Source organism: Nicotiana tabacum, chromosome 24 (assembly GCF_000715075.1).
Source record: "Nicotiana tabacum cultivar K326 chromosome 24, ASM71507v2, whole genome shotgun sequence".
NCBI lineage: Eukaryota > Viridiplantae > Streptophyta > Magnoliopsida > Solanales > Solanaceae > Nicotiana > Nicotiana tabacum.
This window is the reverse complement of record NC_134103.1, coordinates 110,535,023-110,551,588: the sequence shown is the minus strand read 5'-3', so window position 1 is coordinate 110,551,588 and position 16,566 is coordinate 110,535,023.

Genomic DNA, 16,566 nt, shown 5'->3' with positions numbered 1-16,566 from the left:
ATTTTTCGGATTTTTTTGTTATATGAATATTATTCGAATCTTACTTTGTTAAAGTTATAGATAAATTTTTGATAAGTGAATATATGTTTAGTAAATATTAAAAAAATTAACAAACATATGATCTATTAAAATATTTCAATGGGAGAATTTTGTTAGTAACACATGATAGTTATTTTCGTCTATCAATAATTTTCCTTCAATGTACGCTTTAAAGGTTAACACATGAGAGGATCCCAAATATTTCTATAATTTTTAAAGAAAATTCAATATAAGGTCTTATATATATATATATATATATATATATATATATATATATATATATATATATTATATTATATATTTATATGTCGATTTGGTTCCGATTTTTTTACTTTGTACCAAACTTAGTCGAGTTTTTTAATCGATTTTGTTTGATTTTTCGACTTGGTACGGCTTTCCGATTCGATTTAAACACATTTACCATCTGGTACACCAAATGGTTTATCAGGAATGGATTAAACAACGTATTTTTAGTCAAAAGTACGTCGTTTTGGGTCATAATAAGTCAAAGAATTTTCCATCACATTAAATATGTGTACGTAATGTGAGTGCAGGTACATAAATTCACCAAAAACAATATTCAGTAAGACAAATATAATATAGATGTTAATAACTATATTACACATAAATAAATTTAGAGACGTTAGTCCTCTTGTTTGTTTTTTTCTAAAAATTTCTCTGGACGACAAAGCATTGCGCCTTTTTTTTAGTTAGATTTGTTGTTGCCTGAATCAGATAATGGTTGATCAATTACATCAGCTGGCAGAGAATCTGATTAATGTATGGCTCACCTCATCAGTATAATCTCATACCTCTCTTAACAGATCCCTTAATGTCATACGATTTGTAAATATGTTACTTTGAAGTGGTATTGTAACGATCCGACCGGTCGTTTTGAGTTCTAGCGTGTCGTTCGGCGATTTGAGACTTGAGTAGCTTCAATTCATATTATGACTTGTACGTATGGTCGGAATTAAATTTCGAGAAGTTCGGGGTTGCTTCGGAAGGAAAATTCTCGATTCGGAAACTTTAAGTTGGACGAGTTGACCAAGGGTTTGACATTTGAGTAAACGGCCTCGGAATCCGGATTTGAAGGTTCCAATAGGTTCGTATAATGATTTCGGACTTGGGCGTATGTTCGAGTTGAGTATCGGGTCGCCCGGGAGTATTTCGGCGCTTATTATGGAAGGTTGGCATTTTAAAAGTTTAAGGGTTTCTTAAGTTTGATTTGAAGTGATTATTGATGTTATCGATGTCTGTTTGGGGTTCTAAGTCTTGGAATAGGTTCATATCGTGATTTATGACTTGTACGCAAAGTTTGGCGTCATTCTGGAATGTTTTGATATGATTCGGACACGTTCGCCGGAGTTTGGAAGTTTGAAAGTTTAAAAAGAGGTTTCGAACGTCGATTTGCAATTTTGACATTGTTTGGTGCGATTTGAGGCCTCGAGCAGGTTCGTGTTATATTTTGGAACTAGTTGGTGTATTTGGGCGGGGGCCTCGGGTGTGTTTCGGGATGATTTCGGACCAAGTTTGGGTGCTTTGGATGTTGTTGGTTGTTGGTGCTGGTGTTATGCATCACGATCGTGAGGTGATGTACGTGATCGCAAAAAAGGAATTTGGGGGATGTTGGTGTATACTACGCGATAGCGACTTGGGAACCGTGATTGCGGAGAAGGAATGATGGGCTAGGGATTTTGCCTTATGTGAACGTGACGTTTAGTTTGTGAACGCGTAGTTATGGGAGGTAAAGCTTTGCGATCGCGTTTGGAGGTTCGCGATTGCGATTGAGGAATTTTGGGCAGCTGGTTGTTGGATTTCGCGATCGTGAGGGGATTTCCGCGATCACGAAGGGGAAGAGCCTCGGCAGAATGTTTTTAATAACGGGGGATTTGGCTCATTTTTATTTTATTTCTTCCATGGGAGCCGACCTTAAAGCGACTTTGGAGTGCCATTTTCATCGTCAATCATGAGGTAAGTGATTTCTACAAGTTGTGAGTTAAATATATGAATTTAGGCTTGTGAATTCATAAAATTTTGTAAAAATTGTGAGGTTCTTGAAGAAAACCTATAATTTGGTATTTTTGAATTTTGACCACGAAATTAGACATGGAATTTAGAATAAATTATATATTTGAGTTCGTAATATTATGGATAATGTTTATCTTCAAAATTTCCGCATCGATGGGCATTGGTCTGAGGTGCAAGAAGGTGTTGGAGCCAGTTATGGAACTTCGAAGCGAAGTAAGTCTCATGTCTAACCTTGTGAGGGAAAAATTACCTCGTATGTGTTATTCTTGTTATATGCTACATGTTGTGGGAGATGCGCGCGAATGAGGTGACGAGTGTCCGCGTGCGTGCTAGAATTTATAAGTATGTCCGAATAGACTAAGATTCACACCAGGGCAGAGTGTGTGACTCTTAATAATGGTTCTAGTGGGTTCAAGAAGTAAAGTGCAATTCCCAAAGGACCTTCGAGTTCGTCGTGTGGCTAAGGAATTAGTTTGCAGCGAAGTGTGAAAGAGACTTGGATTATTTCCATGAAAGTCACCAGGTCTACGGTGTGATGTTCGAGAGATGAAGGAAACAACTTCGGGTTAGCAGGAGCTCTTTCAAAATAGGTTTATCAATTGCAGATACTATTTAGTGCATGGGGAGGGTATGAGATGACTCATGGGTATGAAGACGAGGTAGTCTTGTGATTTGGGTCACTCGGAATGAGTGTTGTTTGAGGTCCCTTATGTGTTTGAATGTAATTATTATTTCAAGAGAAAGTCAAGAGTAAATTGGAAATAGTTTAGTGAGTTAGTAGTGGGTTGAACCAGCATGGTTGAGGGAAGGGTCAGTTCCTTCGATGTGGTAAGACTATACATGTGATTTGTGATTGTACGTGCGAGCTTAACAACCTCCATGATTTGATTGATTTGGAGGTATTTGATTCTGATGGTTATGTGACGTGTAAATGGATCCCGGGAGAGTTATGGCAGTTTGAACTACGACTTGAGGTTTGCTTTTTCGCGGTTATGGGAATTCGGTTACGTGTTGCAATTTTTCCCATGAGATGTGTTGAGTGAAAGGGTTCTAGATGATGAAGTATTTATTCTATTGGTGGTTCATAAGTATGATCAGATTTGTGTGCTCTCGCATATCGGCATGATAGGTGCGGTGAGTGGTACAATAATTAGAAGGTGAGGATCAAGGTTTACGGTTTGCTTTTGATAATAATGCCACGAGCTCGGAGGAGCACGATAATATTTCAGATGTTCGGAATGTACTGGCAACATTTTCGAGAGACCAGAGGATGGTCTGTTTTGTGGAAGAAGTGTTGGGTATTGAAACGCGGATGATTGACTAGCACTATAGAAATAGCATGGTTGATGACCATTAATGTTTAGATTTTACTACATGGTGCAGAAGGTTGTGGGGGTATATCCCACGAGAAGATCGTATAAGTGTGACGTGCTAGTCATTCGATTGTTAGAGATTTAAATCAGATATGCAGATTTGGGTACTGTCGCTAATGGGAGAGGTAATGACAGAGAGGCGCCCTATTCCTTTGGTTGCGGACTATGTGAGTTATGTCAAGATTTGACGGCTGCTCTTAGGTGTCATGAATATGGTCATTGTGGATCCTTGGAAGGTTAGTGGCCCAGTATGGGATGATCGGGATCGGCTTGAGGTCTTCTAGTAGACTTAATGTAAACGGTGCTCTGCATTAGATCAGGTCAGATGTGTTTATTCAGCATATCACTGCTTATGGAGGAGTCTTCGGGTGTTGGATGTTATACATGTCCTCGACCATTCTATGTAATACTATATTATGCCATGTGGGTTGCGAGAAGGCTTGATTATTCGCATGTATGTGTTGTGGTCTTGTGTAGCTTGTCGTTATTGCACCTTAGTCGTGCTTGAGTTTTTGTAGCGCGTGGTGATATCCTTCTCCCCAGGGTCGCATTATGCACCTGGCGTGCTTGTGGTCGATATTCGGGCATTCCGTAGGTATGAGCATTATGACTCGAGGGGTATTTCTTTATTTATTTTTATGTATGGATCGGGTGGCACACCGCCACGGGTATGATGCTTGGATCGGGTTGCACGCCGCAACGATATCATGTGTGGATCGGGTTGCACGCCGCAACAGTGAGATGTTGAGTACGATTCCCTATACTTACTTTTGTGTATTTTGTTTCTTAATCCTTGAGAAAGGTTTATAGCATCTATTTGGCCATTTTATTTGTTACGCAGATTGGGTAGTTTTTTTTCCTAAAGTCTGTTATTCCTTATATGTCATATTCGAGTTATAACTTGTTGGCGCATTGATGGAGTCATATGAGATTTTGGTCAATGTTTGAAGTGGCTTATTACTTGAGTAGCTTGTTCTGGGTGAGACGAGATTATTTGACCTGAAATCAATGCAATCAGATTTATATAAGGTATATTAGAGGGAAAATATCATTATTCATTTCAGAACGAGGCAAGAGTTCTTGTTAAACGGAGGACTCCACGATTTATTGGTTTGGCGGGTGGTTATGAGCTTCTATGCATCATTTTCATCGTTACGGTATCACGAGGGTTGGATTAGGGATTATGCGCATATGAGGTATACTACGGGCATCGAATTAGTGAATTTGCAGCTTCCACGGTTTGAGGATGTTATTATGGGCATACAAATTATGCGTTGCATCGAGTAGTTTCAGCATGGGTGTATGATCATATTTGGTACAACTGGTTGAGATTGATACAATGATCACATGTTGGAATCAGACCTAGTAGAGAATTCTGGGTGTTGGAATTTGGTCCTAAGGGTTGTTGGGTAAAATAAAAGGGAGGATCTTCAGTCTAGCTCGAGCTAATATGCTCACCTATGTTTTGGTGGCACGAGTAGATGCACAAGGTGTTGAGTAGTGATTTTGAGGCAACTCTGGAGCAGTTCTTATCACGTTCGAGGACGAACGTATGTTTAAGTGGAGGAGAATGTAACGACCCAACCGGTCGTTTTGAGCTCTAGCGCATCGTTCAGCGGTTTGAGGCCTTTAGTAGCTTCACTTCATGTATTAAGACTTGTACGTGTGGTCAGAATTGAATTTCGCAAAGTTCAGAGTTGTTTTGGAAGGTAAATTCTCAATTCATAAGCTTTAAGTTGGAAGAGTTGACCAAGGGGTTGACTTTTGAGTAAATGACCTCAGAATCGGGATTTGAAGGTTCCTATAGGTTCGTATGATGATTTCGGACTTGGGCGTATGTTTGGAGTTGGAAAGTGTTATAAATTAATTAATTATGATAATTGAGTATATTTTTATTGGTTTTCATGATTGTTTGACTAGTTTCGGATCGATGGGCATTGGTTTGAGGTGCTAGAGAGGTGTTGGAGCCGGTTATGGAGTTTAAGATTGAGGTAAGTGTAACAATTCGGCCGGTTGTTTTGAGAGTTGTAGCCCCGTTCCAACATTTACTGTTCATTCCCTGCTTAATTGTGGTTATGTGACTTGCTGGGGCAGTTGGTTCGGGTCCGGAGAGGTTTCAGAATGAATTGAGATAATTAGTCTCAAAGCTGGAAGCTTAAGTAGAAAAAGTTGACAGGATGTTGACTTATGTGTAAACGACTCCGTATTAGAGTTGTGATGGTTCAGTTAGCCCCGTTAGGTGATTTTGGACTTAGGAGAGTGTCCACATTGTGATTTGGAGGTCTATAGTTGGATTATGCTAGAAATGATGAAAGTTGTGGTTCCGGAAGTTGGAGTAGGTCCATGGTGTCATTTTTGACTTGTGTACAAAATTTGAGGTCAATCGGACGTGATTTGATATGTTTCGGCGTCATTTGTAGAAGTTGGAATTTTCTTGGTTTCAATAGACTTGAATTGGTGTGTGATTCGTGTTTTGATGTTGTTTGATGTGATTTGAGGGCTCGACTAAGTTTGTATCATATTTTAGGACTTGTTGATATGTTTGGTTGAAGTCCCGGGGGCCTCGGGTGGAGTTCAGATGGTTAACGGGTCGTATTTGGCTTAAGTGTTATACTGAGGTGTTGCAGATCTGGTGTCGCCGCACTTGCGGTGGGATTGGTCGCAGGTGCGGAGCCGCAGAAGCGACTAAGCTTGTGCAGATGCGAAGATGAGGAAATACACCGGGGGTCTCAGGCGCGGAAAGGTTTTCGCAGATGCGGATGCGCATCTGTGCGAGGTCGACCGCATAAGCGAATTTGGACGAGCCATATGGGAGTCGCAGATGCGGTCCCGTAGGTGCGCTTGGTCAATTGTTAAGTGAGTTTCGCAGAAGTGAGTTTTTCTCCGCAAAAGAGGGAGCGCAGGTGCGAGCCCAGGTTCCGCAGGTGCGGAAATGCCTATACAATGTTTAAATTAGAGGGTTTCACTGATTTTCTTCATTTTAAACATTTCAAGCTCGGGATTAGGCGATATTTGAGAGGATTTTCAAGGGGTTTCTTGAGGTAAGTCACTTTTGATTAAATTTATTCAATACTTATGTTTCCCCGTTGAATTTCCCACATAGTTTGTGTGTATTTATGTTGGAATTGAGAAATTTGAGGATAGGGATTTGGAGAGTTTAAATTGGGGATTTGGGCGTCGATTTGGTGTTGAATTTTGGTAAATTTGGTATGGCTGGACTCGTGGTTGAATGGTCTTTAGAGTTTCATGACTTTTATTGGATTCCGAGACGTGGGCTCGGGGGGCAGCTATTTGAGTGGACCTTTTGACTTTTAATTAAAAGTTTAGTAATTTCATATGGAACTTATTCCTTTACCTCGTGTTGATTGTATAGAACTATTTGTGGCAAGATTTAAGGCATTTGGAGGTCGATTTGCGAGGCAAGGACGTGTTGGAGTAGAGATTTGCACGGTTTGAGGTAAGTAACACTTCTAAGCTTGGTTCTAAGGGTGTGAAATCCCGAATTTCGCATTATGTGATTGGTGTTGAGGTGACACACGTGCTAAGTGACGGGCATGTAGGTGTGTACCGTAAGAATTATGACTTGGTCGATTCCATGGAACTGAATAGTTGTTAAATCTTGTTGTTACCCGTATTTTCACCATGTGCTAGATCTATTGAACAACCAATCATGTTAGAAACCTTGTTTAGGCTATATGGTGGTACTATTGGGACCCACAATAGTCGTTCTTATCTGTAGAACTAATTGCTTAATTTGTAAATTTGTACTCAGTCACAGTTATAACTTGCATATTATGTCTCAGTCTCTGATGTCTTTACATATTATATCATATCATCATTGTGGGTTGATTATCATGATTATGGTGAGCCCGAGAGACTTGAAAGGTTATTGACTGAGTGGGACTGAGGGCCTATTGTGAGTGATATTTATGGGATCAGGATGCACGTCGCAACAAGCTTTATCTATTGATGCCAAGATTTGGCTTATTATAGCGCCTGGGCTGGACCGGCCCCTCCGAAGTCTGCACACCCACAATGGGCGCAATGCTAGAAGTCATGACATTTGGGTTGGATCTACCCTGTTTAATTGCATTTGGGCTGGATTTGCCCTATTTTATTTGCATGTGGGCTGGATCTGCCTTGTTATGTGTTAAGTTTTGTTGTGAAATCCGAAAGTATGTCTACATCCTCGTTGAAAGCATGTCTACATCCTTGTTGAAAGCATGTCTAAATTTCTTGTACATTCACTTGTAGAATATAAATATCTCACATATCATTGTTATGTTTTCTGTAACTTTCCGTATTGTTAAAAGTTGAAAGTGGACCGTAATAATTGGATTTGTCACTACTTTCAGTCCAAAGGTTAGATCTGTTACTTATTGAGTTGTTTGTACTCACGCTACACCATGTACCTCGTGTGCATATCCATATGCTTCCGGTTTCGGCGGTTGTTAATTTGCAGAGGCCAGACATTCGGAGATCATCAAGGTAGCTACTTGGCGTTCACAAACCTTGACTCTCCTCCCTTATCTTTCAGTTTATTTATTCCGTTTTTACTTCCAAACAGTGTACTAGACCTTGTAAATTCGTAGATGCTCATGTACTCAGTGACACTCTGGTTGTTTGGGAAGAATTATGTATTGAATTATAATTTCCTATCATATTTTAAGAGATTTTCCTTTATTTAAACCGTTTTAGTATCTTTCAAAGAGTTAAAGTGTTGGAAATGTATGAATACTCGGCTTGCCTAGTACCATGATAGGCGCCGTCATGACGGGTTGGTTTAGGGTCGTGACAAGTTGGTATCATAGCCTAGGTTACATAGGTCTCACAAGTCATGAGCAGGTTTAGTAGAGTCTTGCGGATTGGTACAGAGACGTTTGTACTTATCTTCGAGAGGTTGCCAAACCCTTAGGAAATTTCACATTCTTGTATTCTTGTCGTGCGGATTTGTTGATTCTGGAAACTAAAACTTATATTATTCTATTCTCTCACAGATGGTGAGGACACGTGCTATTGGACAGGACAGATATCCACCAGTACCACCAGCCAGGGTCACGAGAGGCCGAGGTCACGGTAGAGGTAGAGATACAGCTCGTACAACAGCTAGAGTGACACGTGCAGATCCACCAGTTGCTCCAGCTCAAGAGCAGGTCCCGGATGTTGTGGAGCCACCCCAGGCACTAGCTGCGCCCATTGTGATTCCAAGACTTCACGAGGCTTTGGCTCAGATTTTGACAGTGTGCACTAGCCTTGCTCAGCCAGTTTCTATTCATACCGCGCCAGCCACTTCTTAGGTCGGGGGAGGTACTCAGACTCCCGCAGATCGTACTCCGTAGCATGTGATGCAGGGACTTCAGACGCCCGGGGTATTCCCAACCCAGCCGGTTACAACTGCTCAGGACCAGGTGGGTCCTGTTATGACTGATGATGAGTAGAAGAGACTTGAGAGGTTTGGGATACTCCTGCCACCATCATTCAGTGTGGCTGAGTCTGAGGATGCCCATGATTTCTTGGATAGGTTCCAGCGGATTATTCACACGACGGGTATTCTGAAGACCAGTAGGGTCTCATTCACTACTTTCCAGTTTACTGGGAATGCCTTCAGATGGTGGGAGGCCTATAAGAGGAGTATGCTGGTCGATGCTACACCACTATTATGCCGTGAGTTCTCCATTCTCTTCTAGGTGAAGTTTGTGCCACCGATCCGTATGGAGGAGTTGCACAAGCAATTCTAACAGCTACACTAGGATGGCCTGTCTGTGATCCAGTATGAGATGAGAGTTTTAGAGTTTAATCATCATGCAGTTCGGTTGGATCCCACCGAGAGGGAGAGGATTAAGAGGTTCATTTATGGCCTCACCTATTAGTTGGGTTTTGCTATGACTCGGGAGAGTGTATATGGTGTTCAGTTTGACGAGGTGGTTGATATTTCTCGGGGATTAGAGATGGTCCGTAGTCAGGAGTGCGAGGAGAGGGAGGCCAAGAAGCCTTGTGGATTGGGTAGTTTCTGCGATGTTCTTTCTAGGGTCAGTTCTACTACGGTAGGGGTTGTCCTTATAGGCCCGCTCAGATGCCTCGTCCAGTTCACCGTGGTACATCATCTAGCCATGGTTCATACAATGACCGCCCAGGCCATTCATCTCACAATGCTCTTCCGGCTCAGAGTTAATCTTGTGCACATTCAGTTCAGGGTTCATCTACACCAGGTTCTTCTTGTAGTTATTCCGGTTCTCGGGGTCCGCCTCAGTATTTGCCACCATTTTCCGATAGGGGATGTTTCGAGTGTGGAGAGTTGGTTTATGTGAAGAGGTTTTGTCCCCGCCTTACGGGATGTCCAGTTCAGCATAGGAGTTAGGCCACGACTTTAATACCCATTACTTTATCACCCGCCCAGCATACTCGGGGTGGGGCTCAGGCAGCTAGGGGTCGCCCAGGAGGGGGAGGCCGATCATGTGGCAGACATGCCCTATTATATATTATTCATATCGGGCTAGATGTAGTTGCTTCATATACAGTGATCACATGTATTGTCTCAGTATGCCACAAGGATACTTCTGTATTATTTGACCATGGTTCCACTTATACGTGTGTATCATCGTATTTTGCTCATTCTCTGGATATGCCCCGTAAGTATTTAGTCTCTTATGTTCATGTATCTACGCCAGTGGGCGATACTATTATTGTGGGCCGTGTATATCGGTCATGTGTAGTGACTATTGGGGGATTGGGGACTATAGTTGATCTCTTATTGCTTAGTATGGTTGATTTTGATGTGATCTTAGGTGTGGATTGGTTGTCTCCATATCATGCTATGCTAGATTGCCACACTAAGACCGTGACGTTGGCGATGTCGGGGTTGTCAAGGATCGAGTGGAGAGGTTCTCTAGACTACTCAGCAGAGTGATTTCATATTTGAAGTCCCAACAGATGGTTGGGAAGGGTTGTTTATCTTATTTGGCCATTGTAAGGGATGATGATGCTGATACCCATACTATTGATTCTGTTCCGGTGATACGAGATTTTCCGGATGTGTTTCCTAAAAACTTGCCGGGCATGTCGCCAGATATGGATATTGACTTGGTATCGGGCACTCGGCCCATTTCTATTCCTCCGTATCATATGGCACTAGTTGAGTTGAAAGAATTGAAAGAGCAACTTCAGGAACTTCTCGATAAGGGGTTTATTAGGCCTAGTGTGTCACCTTGGGGTGTACCGGTCCTGTTTGTGAAGAAGAAGGATGACACTATGCGGATGTGCATCGACTATAGGCAGTTGAACAAAGTAACAATCAAGAACAAATATCCTTTGCCGCGTATTGATGATCTATTTGACCGGCTTCAGGGAGCGAAGGTGTTCTCTAAGATTGATTTTAGGTCTGGGTATCACCAGCTAAAGATTCGGGACTCGGATATTCTAAAGACAGTAGTCAGGGCCCGTTATGGTCATTATGATTTCTTTGTGATGTCTTTTGGGCTGACCAACGCACCAACAACATTCATGCATATGATGAAAAATGTATTTCAGCCTTATCTCGACTCGTTTGTCACAGTATCCATTCATGATATCCTGGTGTACTCTCGTAGATAGGAGGATCATGCCCAGTATTTAAGGATTGTGTTACAGCGGTTGAGGGAAAAGAAACTTTATGCCAAGTTCTCCAAGTGAGAGTTCTGGCTTGGTTTAGTAGCGTTCCTAGGGCACGTGGTGTCCAGTAAGGGGATTTAGGTGGAACTGAAGAAGATTGAGGAGATTCAGAGTTGGCCCGGACCGTCCTCAACTACGGAGATTCAGAGCTTTCTCGGCTTGGTCGGATGAATGTGAAGTGAGCTTTCAGAAGCTCAAGACTGCCTTGACCACAACTCCAGTTCTAGTTTTGCCTTCAGCTTCAGTTTCTTATACAGTGTATTGTGATATTTCTCGGATTGGTATTGGGTGTGTCTTGATGCAGAAGGGTAGAGTGATCGCTTATGCTTCACGTCAGTTGAAGCCTCATGAGAAGAACTACCATGTTCATGATTTGGAGTTGGCTGCCATCATTCGTGCATTGAAGATTTTGAGGCATTATATATACGATGTGTCTTGTGAGGTATTTACGGATCATCAGAGTCTTCAACACTTGTTCAAACAAAAGGATCTAAATTTGAGGCAGCGGAGATGGTTGGAGCTGCTAAAGGACTATGATATCACTAATCTGTATCATTTCGAGAAGGCCAATGTGGTGGCCGATTCCTTGAGTAGAAAGGCGGTGAGTATGGGTAGCCGTGCATTCATTTATGTTAGTGAGAGACCACTTGCAGTTTATGTTCATGACTTGGCCAACCAATTCGTGAGATTAGATGTTTCAGAGCCCAACCGGGTTCTAGATTTTGTGGTTTCTCGGTCTTTTTTATATGATCGCATCAGAGAGCGCCAGTATGATGATCCTCATTTGCTTGTCCTTAAGGATACGGTTCAGGACGGTAATGTTAGGGATGCTACTATTGGGGATGATGGGGTGTTGAGGATGCATGGTCATATTTGTATACCTAATGTAGATGGGCTACGTGAGTTGATTCTTGAGGAGGCCCACAGTTCGCGGTATTCCATTAATCCAGGTGTCACGAAGATGTACCAGGACTTGAGGCAGCATTATTGGTGGAGGAGAATGAAGAAGGATATAGTGGGGTTTGTAGCTTGGTGCCTTAACTGTCAGCAGGTGAAGTATGAGCATCAGAGGCCGAGTGAATTGCTTCAGAGGCTAGAGATTCCAGAGTGGAAATGGGAGCATATCACCATGGATTTTGTAGCTGGTCTCCCATGAACTTCGAGGAAGTTCGATGCTATTTGGGTAATTGTGGATCGACTGACCAAGTCCGCGCACTTCATTCCAGTTGGGACTACTTATTCTTCGGAGCGGTTGGCTGAGGTTTACATGCGCGAGATTGTTCGCCTTCACGGTGTGCCTGTGTCGATCATTTTCAGATCGGGGCACACAGTTTACATCGCAGTTTTGGAGAGCCATGCAGCGAGAGTTGGGCACCCAGATTAAGTTAAGTACAACATTTCACCCTCAGACGGACAGACAGTCCGAGCACAATATTCAAATATTGGAGGATATGCTACGCGCTTGTGTCATAGATTTTTTTTTGGGAGGTGGGGGGATCAGTTTCTGCCACTCGCGGAGTTCGCCTACAACAACTACTAGTTGAGCATTCATATGGCTCCGTATGAGACTTTGTATGAGATATGGTATTGATCTCTAGTGGGTTAGTTTGATCCCGACGAGGCTAGGCTATTGGGTACTGACTTGGTTCAGGATGTTTGCACAAGGTTAAATTGATTCAGGATCGGCTTCGCACGACGCAATTCAGACAGAAGAGTTATGCCGATAGGAAGGTTCGGGATATTGCTTTCGTGGTTGGGGGAGAAGGTACTACTCAAGGTTTCACCCATGAAGGGTGTTATGAGGTTCGTAAAAAGAGGCAAGTTGAGCCCTCGGTATATTGGTCCATTTGAGGTACTTTAAAGGATCATAAATGTGGCTTACAAGCTTGCCTTGTAACCTAGTTTGTCGAGTGTGCATCCAGTATTTCATGTTTCTATGCTCTGGAAGTATGTCGGTGATCCGTCTCATGTTTTGGATTTCAACATGGTTTAGTTGGATGGTGATTTGACTTATGATGTGGAGCCGGTGGCCATTTTGGATCGGCAAGTTCGAAAGTTGAGGTCAAAGGATACAGCTTAAGTGAAGGTGCACTGGAGAGGTCAGCCAGTTGAAGAGTCTACTTGGGAGACCGAGCGGGAGATGCTGAGCAGATATCCATGCCTATTTGAGACTCCATGTACATTTCTATACCCCATTTGAGGACATACATTTGTTTAAGAGGGGGGGGGGGGGTAACGACTCGGCCGATAGTTTTGAGAGTTGTAGCCTTGTTCCCCTATTTACTATTTATTCCATGCTTAATTTTGGTTGTGTGACTTTCCCGGGCAGTTGGTTCGGGTCCGGAGAGGTTTCAAGATGAATTGAGATACTTAGTCTCAAGGTTGGAAGGTTAAGTTGAAAAGGTTAACCGGATGTTGACTTACGTGTAAACGATTTCGGATTGGAGTCATGATGGTTTTGTTAGCCCCGTTGGGTGATTATGGACTTAGGAGCGTGTCCGAATTGTGATTTGGAGGTCTATAGTTGGATTAGACTTGAAATGACAAAAGTTAGAAATTTGGAAGTTTGACCGAGAGTGGACTTTGTGGTTACCGGGCTTGTATTGGGGTTCCGGGAGTTGGAGTAGATCTGTGGTATCATTTGTGACTTGTGTGCAAAATTTGAGGTCAATCGAACGTGATTTGATAGGTTTCGACGTCGTTTGTAGAAGTTGGAATTTCCTTGGTTTTAATATACTTGAATTGGGGTGTGATTCATGTTTTGATGTTGTTTAATGTGATTTATGGGCTCGACTAAGTGCGTATCGTGTTTTAGGACTTGTTGGTACGTGTTGGTTGAGTTCTCGGGGGCCTTGGGTGGAGTTCAAATACTTAACAGATCGAATTTGGCTTAAGTGTTATACTGAGGTGTTGTAGATGCGGTGTCATCGCACCTGCGGTGGGATTGGCCGCAGAAACGGCTAAGCTTGTGCAGTTGCGAAGAGGAGGAAAGACACTGGGGGTCGCAGGCGCGGAAAAGTTTTCGCAGATGCGGATGTGCATCTTTGCGGGGTCGACCGCAGAAGCGGATTTGGACGGACATCATGGGAGTCGCGGAAGCAATGAATAGTTCGCAGATGCAGTCCTGCAGGTGCGAAGCTGGATCGTAGGTACGCTTGGTCGGATGTGAAGTGAGTTTCACATAAGTAAGTTTTTCTCCGCAAAAGCGGGAGCGCATGTGCGAGCCTAGGCTCCGCAAGTGCGAAAATGCCTAGGCATTGTTTAAATTCGAGGGTTTCCGAGATTTTCTTCATTTAAAACATTTCAAGCTTAGTATTTGGCGATATTTGAGAGGATTTTCAAGGGGTTTCTTGATGTAATCACTTGTGGTTAAATTTATTCAATAATTATATTTTCCCATTGAAATTCCCACCTAATTTGTGTGTATTTAAGGTGGAATTTAGGAATTTGAGGTTAGAGATTTGAAAAGTTTAAATTGGGGATTTTAGTGTCGATTTGGTGTTGGATTTTGGTAAATTTAGTATGGCTGGACTCGTGGTTGAATGGGCTTCCACGTTTTGTAACTTTTATTGGATTCCGAGACGTAGGCCCAAGGGTCGGCTTTTGAGCGGACTTTTTGACTTTTAATTAGATGCTTAGTAAATTCATATGGAACTTATTCCTTTTGCTCGTGTTGATTGTATCAAACTATTTGTGGCTAAATTAGAGGCATTTTGAAGTTCGATTCGCGAGACAATGGCGTGTTTGAGTAGAGATTTGCATGGTTTGAGGTAAGTAACACTTCTAAGCTTAGTTATGAAGGTGTGAAACCCCGAATTTTGCATTATGTGATTGGTGTTGAGGTGACACACGTGCGAAGTGACGGGCATGTAGGCGTGTACCATAAGAATTATGACTTGGTCGATTCCATGGAACTGAATAGTTGTTAAATCTTGTTGTTACCCGTATTTTCACCATGTGCTAGATCTATTGAACAACCAATCATGTTAGAAACCTTGTTTAGGCTATATGGTGGTACTATTGGGACCCACAATAGTCATTCTTATATGTAGAACTAATTGCTTAATTTGTCAATTTGTACTCAGTCACAGTTATAACTTGCATATTATGTCTCAGCCTCTGATGTCTTTACATATTATATCATATCATTATTGTGGGCTGATTATCATGATTATGGTGAGCCCAAGAGACTTGAGAGGTTATTGGCTGAGTGGGTTTGAGGGCTTGTTGTGAGTGATATTTATGGATCGGGTTGCATGTCGTAACAAGCTTTATTAATTGATGCCAGAATTTGGCTTATTATAGCGCTTGGGCTGGATCAACCCCTCCGAAGTCTGCACACCCACAGTGGGTGCAATACTAGCAGTCATGACATTTGGACTAGATGTGCCTTGTTTACTTGCATTTACGATGGATCTGCCTTGTTTTATTTGTATGTGGCCTGGATCTACCCTGTTATTTGTTAAGTTTTGCTGTGAAATCTGAAAGCATGTCTAGGTCCTTGTTGAAAGCATGTCTAAATTTCGTGTACCTTCACTTGTAGAATATAAATATCTGAGATATCATTGTTATGTTTTCTATAACTTTCGTACCGTTAAATATTGAAAGTGGACCGTAATAATTGGACTTGTCACTACTTCCAGTCCAAAGTTATATTTGTTACTTAATAAGTTGGTTATACTCACGCTATACCCTGCACCTCGTGTGCATATCTAGGTACTTCCGGTTTCAGCGGTTGTTGATTTGCAGAGGCCAAACCTTCGGAGATCATCGATGTAGTTGCTTCGCGTTCGCAGACCTTGATTCTCCTCCCTTATCTTTCAGTTTATTTATTCCATCTTTACTTCGAGACAGTGTACTAGACCTTGTAAATTCGTAGATGCTCATGTACTTAGTGACACTCCGGTTTTGGAAAGAATTATGTATTGAATTATGATTTCCTATCATGTTTTAAGAGATTTTTCTTAATTTAAATTGTTTTAGTATCTTTCAAAGATTTAAAGTGTTGGAAATATTTGAATAGTCAGCTTGCCTAGTATCATGATAGGCGTCATCACGACAGGTTGGTTTAGGGTCGTGACAATAAGTCTCCTGTCTAACCTTGTGAGGGAAAAATTATCCCATGGGTGTTATTTCTTATTATATGCTACATGTTGTGGGAGATGCGCACGAATGATATGACGAGTGTCTGTGCGCATGCTAGAATTCATGAGTATGTCCGGGTAGACTAGGATTCACGCCATGCCTTATTTGTACTAGTTAAGTTATTATTGCCTGCTTAGTTGCTTGATTTCGCGTTATGACCCGAGACTAGGCTTGCGTAGAGTGATAGACTCGCTACTGTAGAGAATTGACGGGCTACTTGATTAGCCGCAAAATAAGTGTACTTCCCCTACGAATTTCTCCAGCGTTGTGCGTTTTCATCAAAAAGCTTCCTTAAATTTCATAACTCACACGTATATTCGTGAGTGGGGTC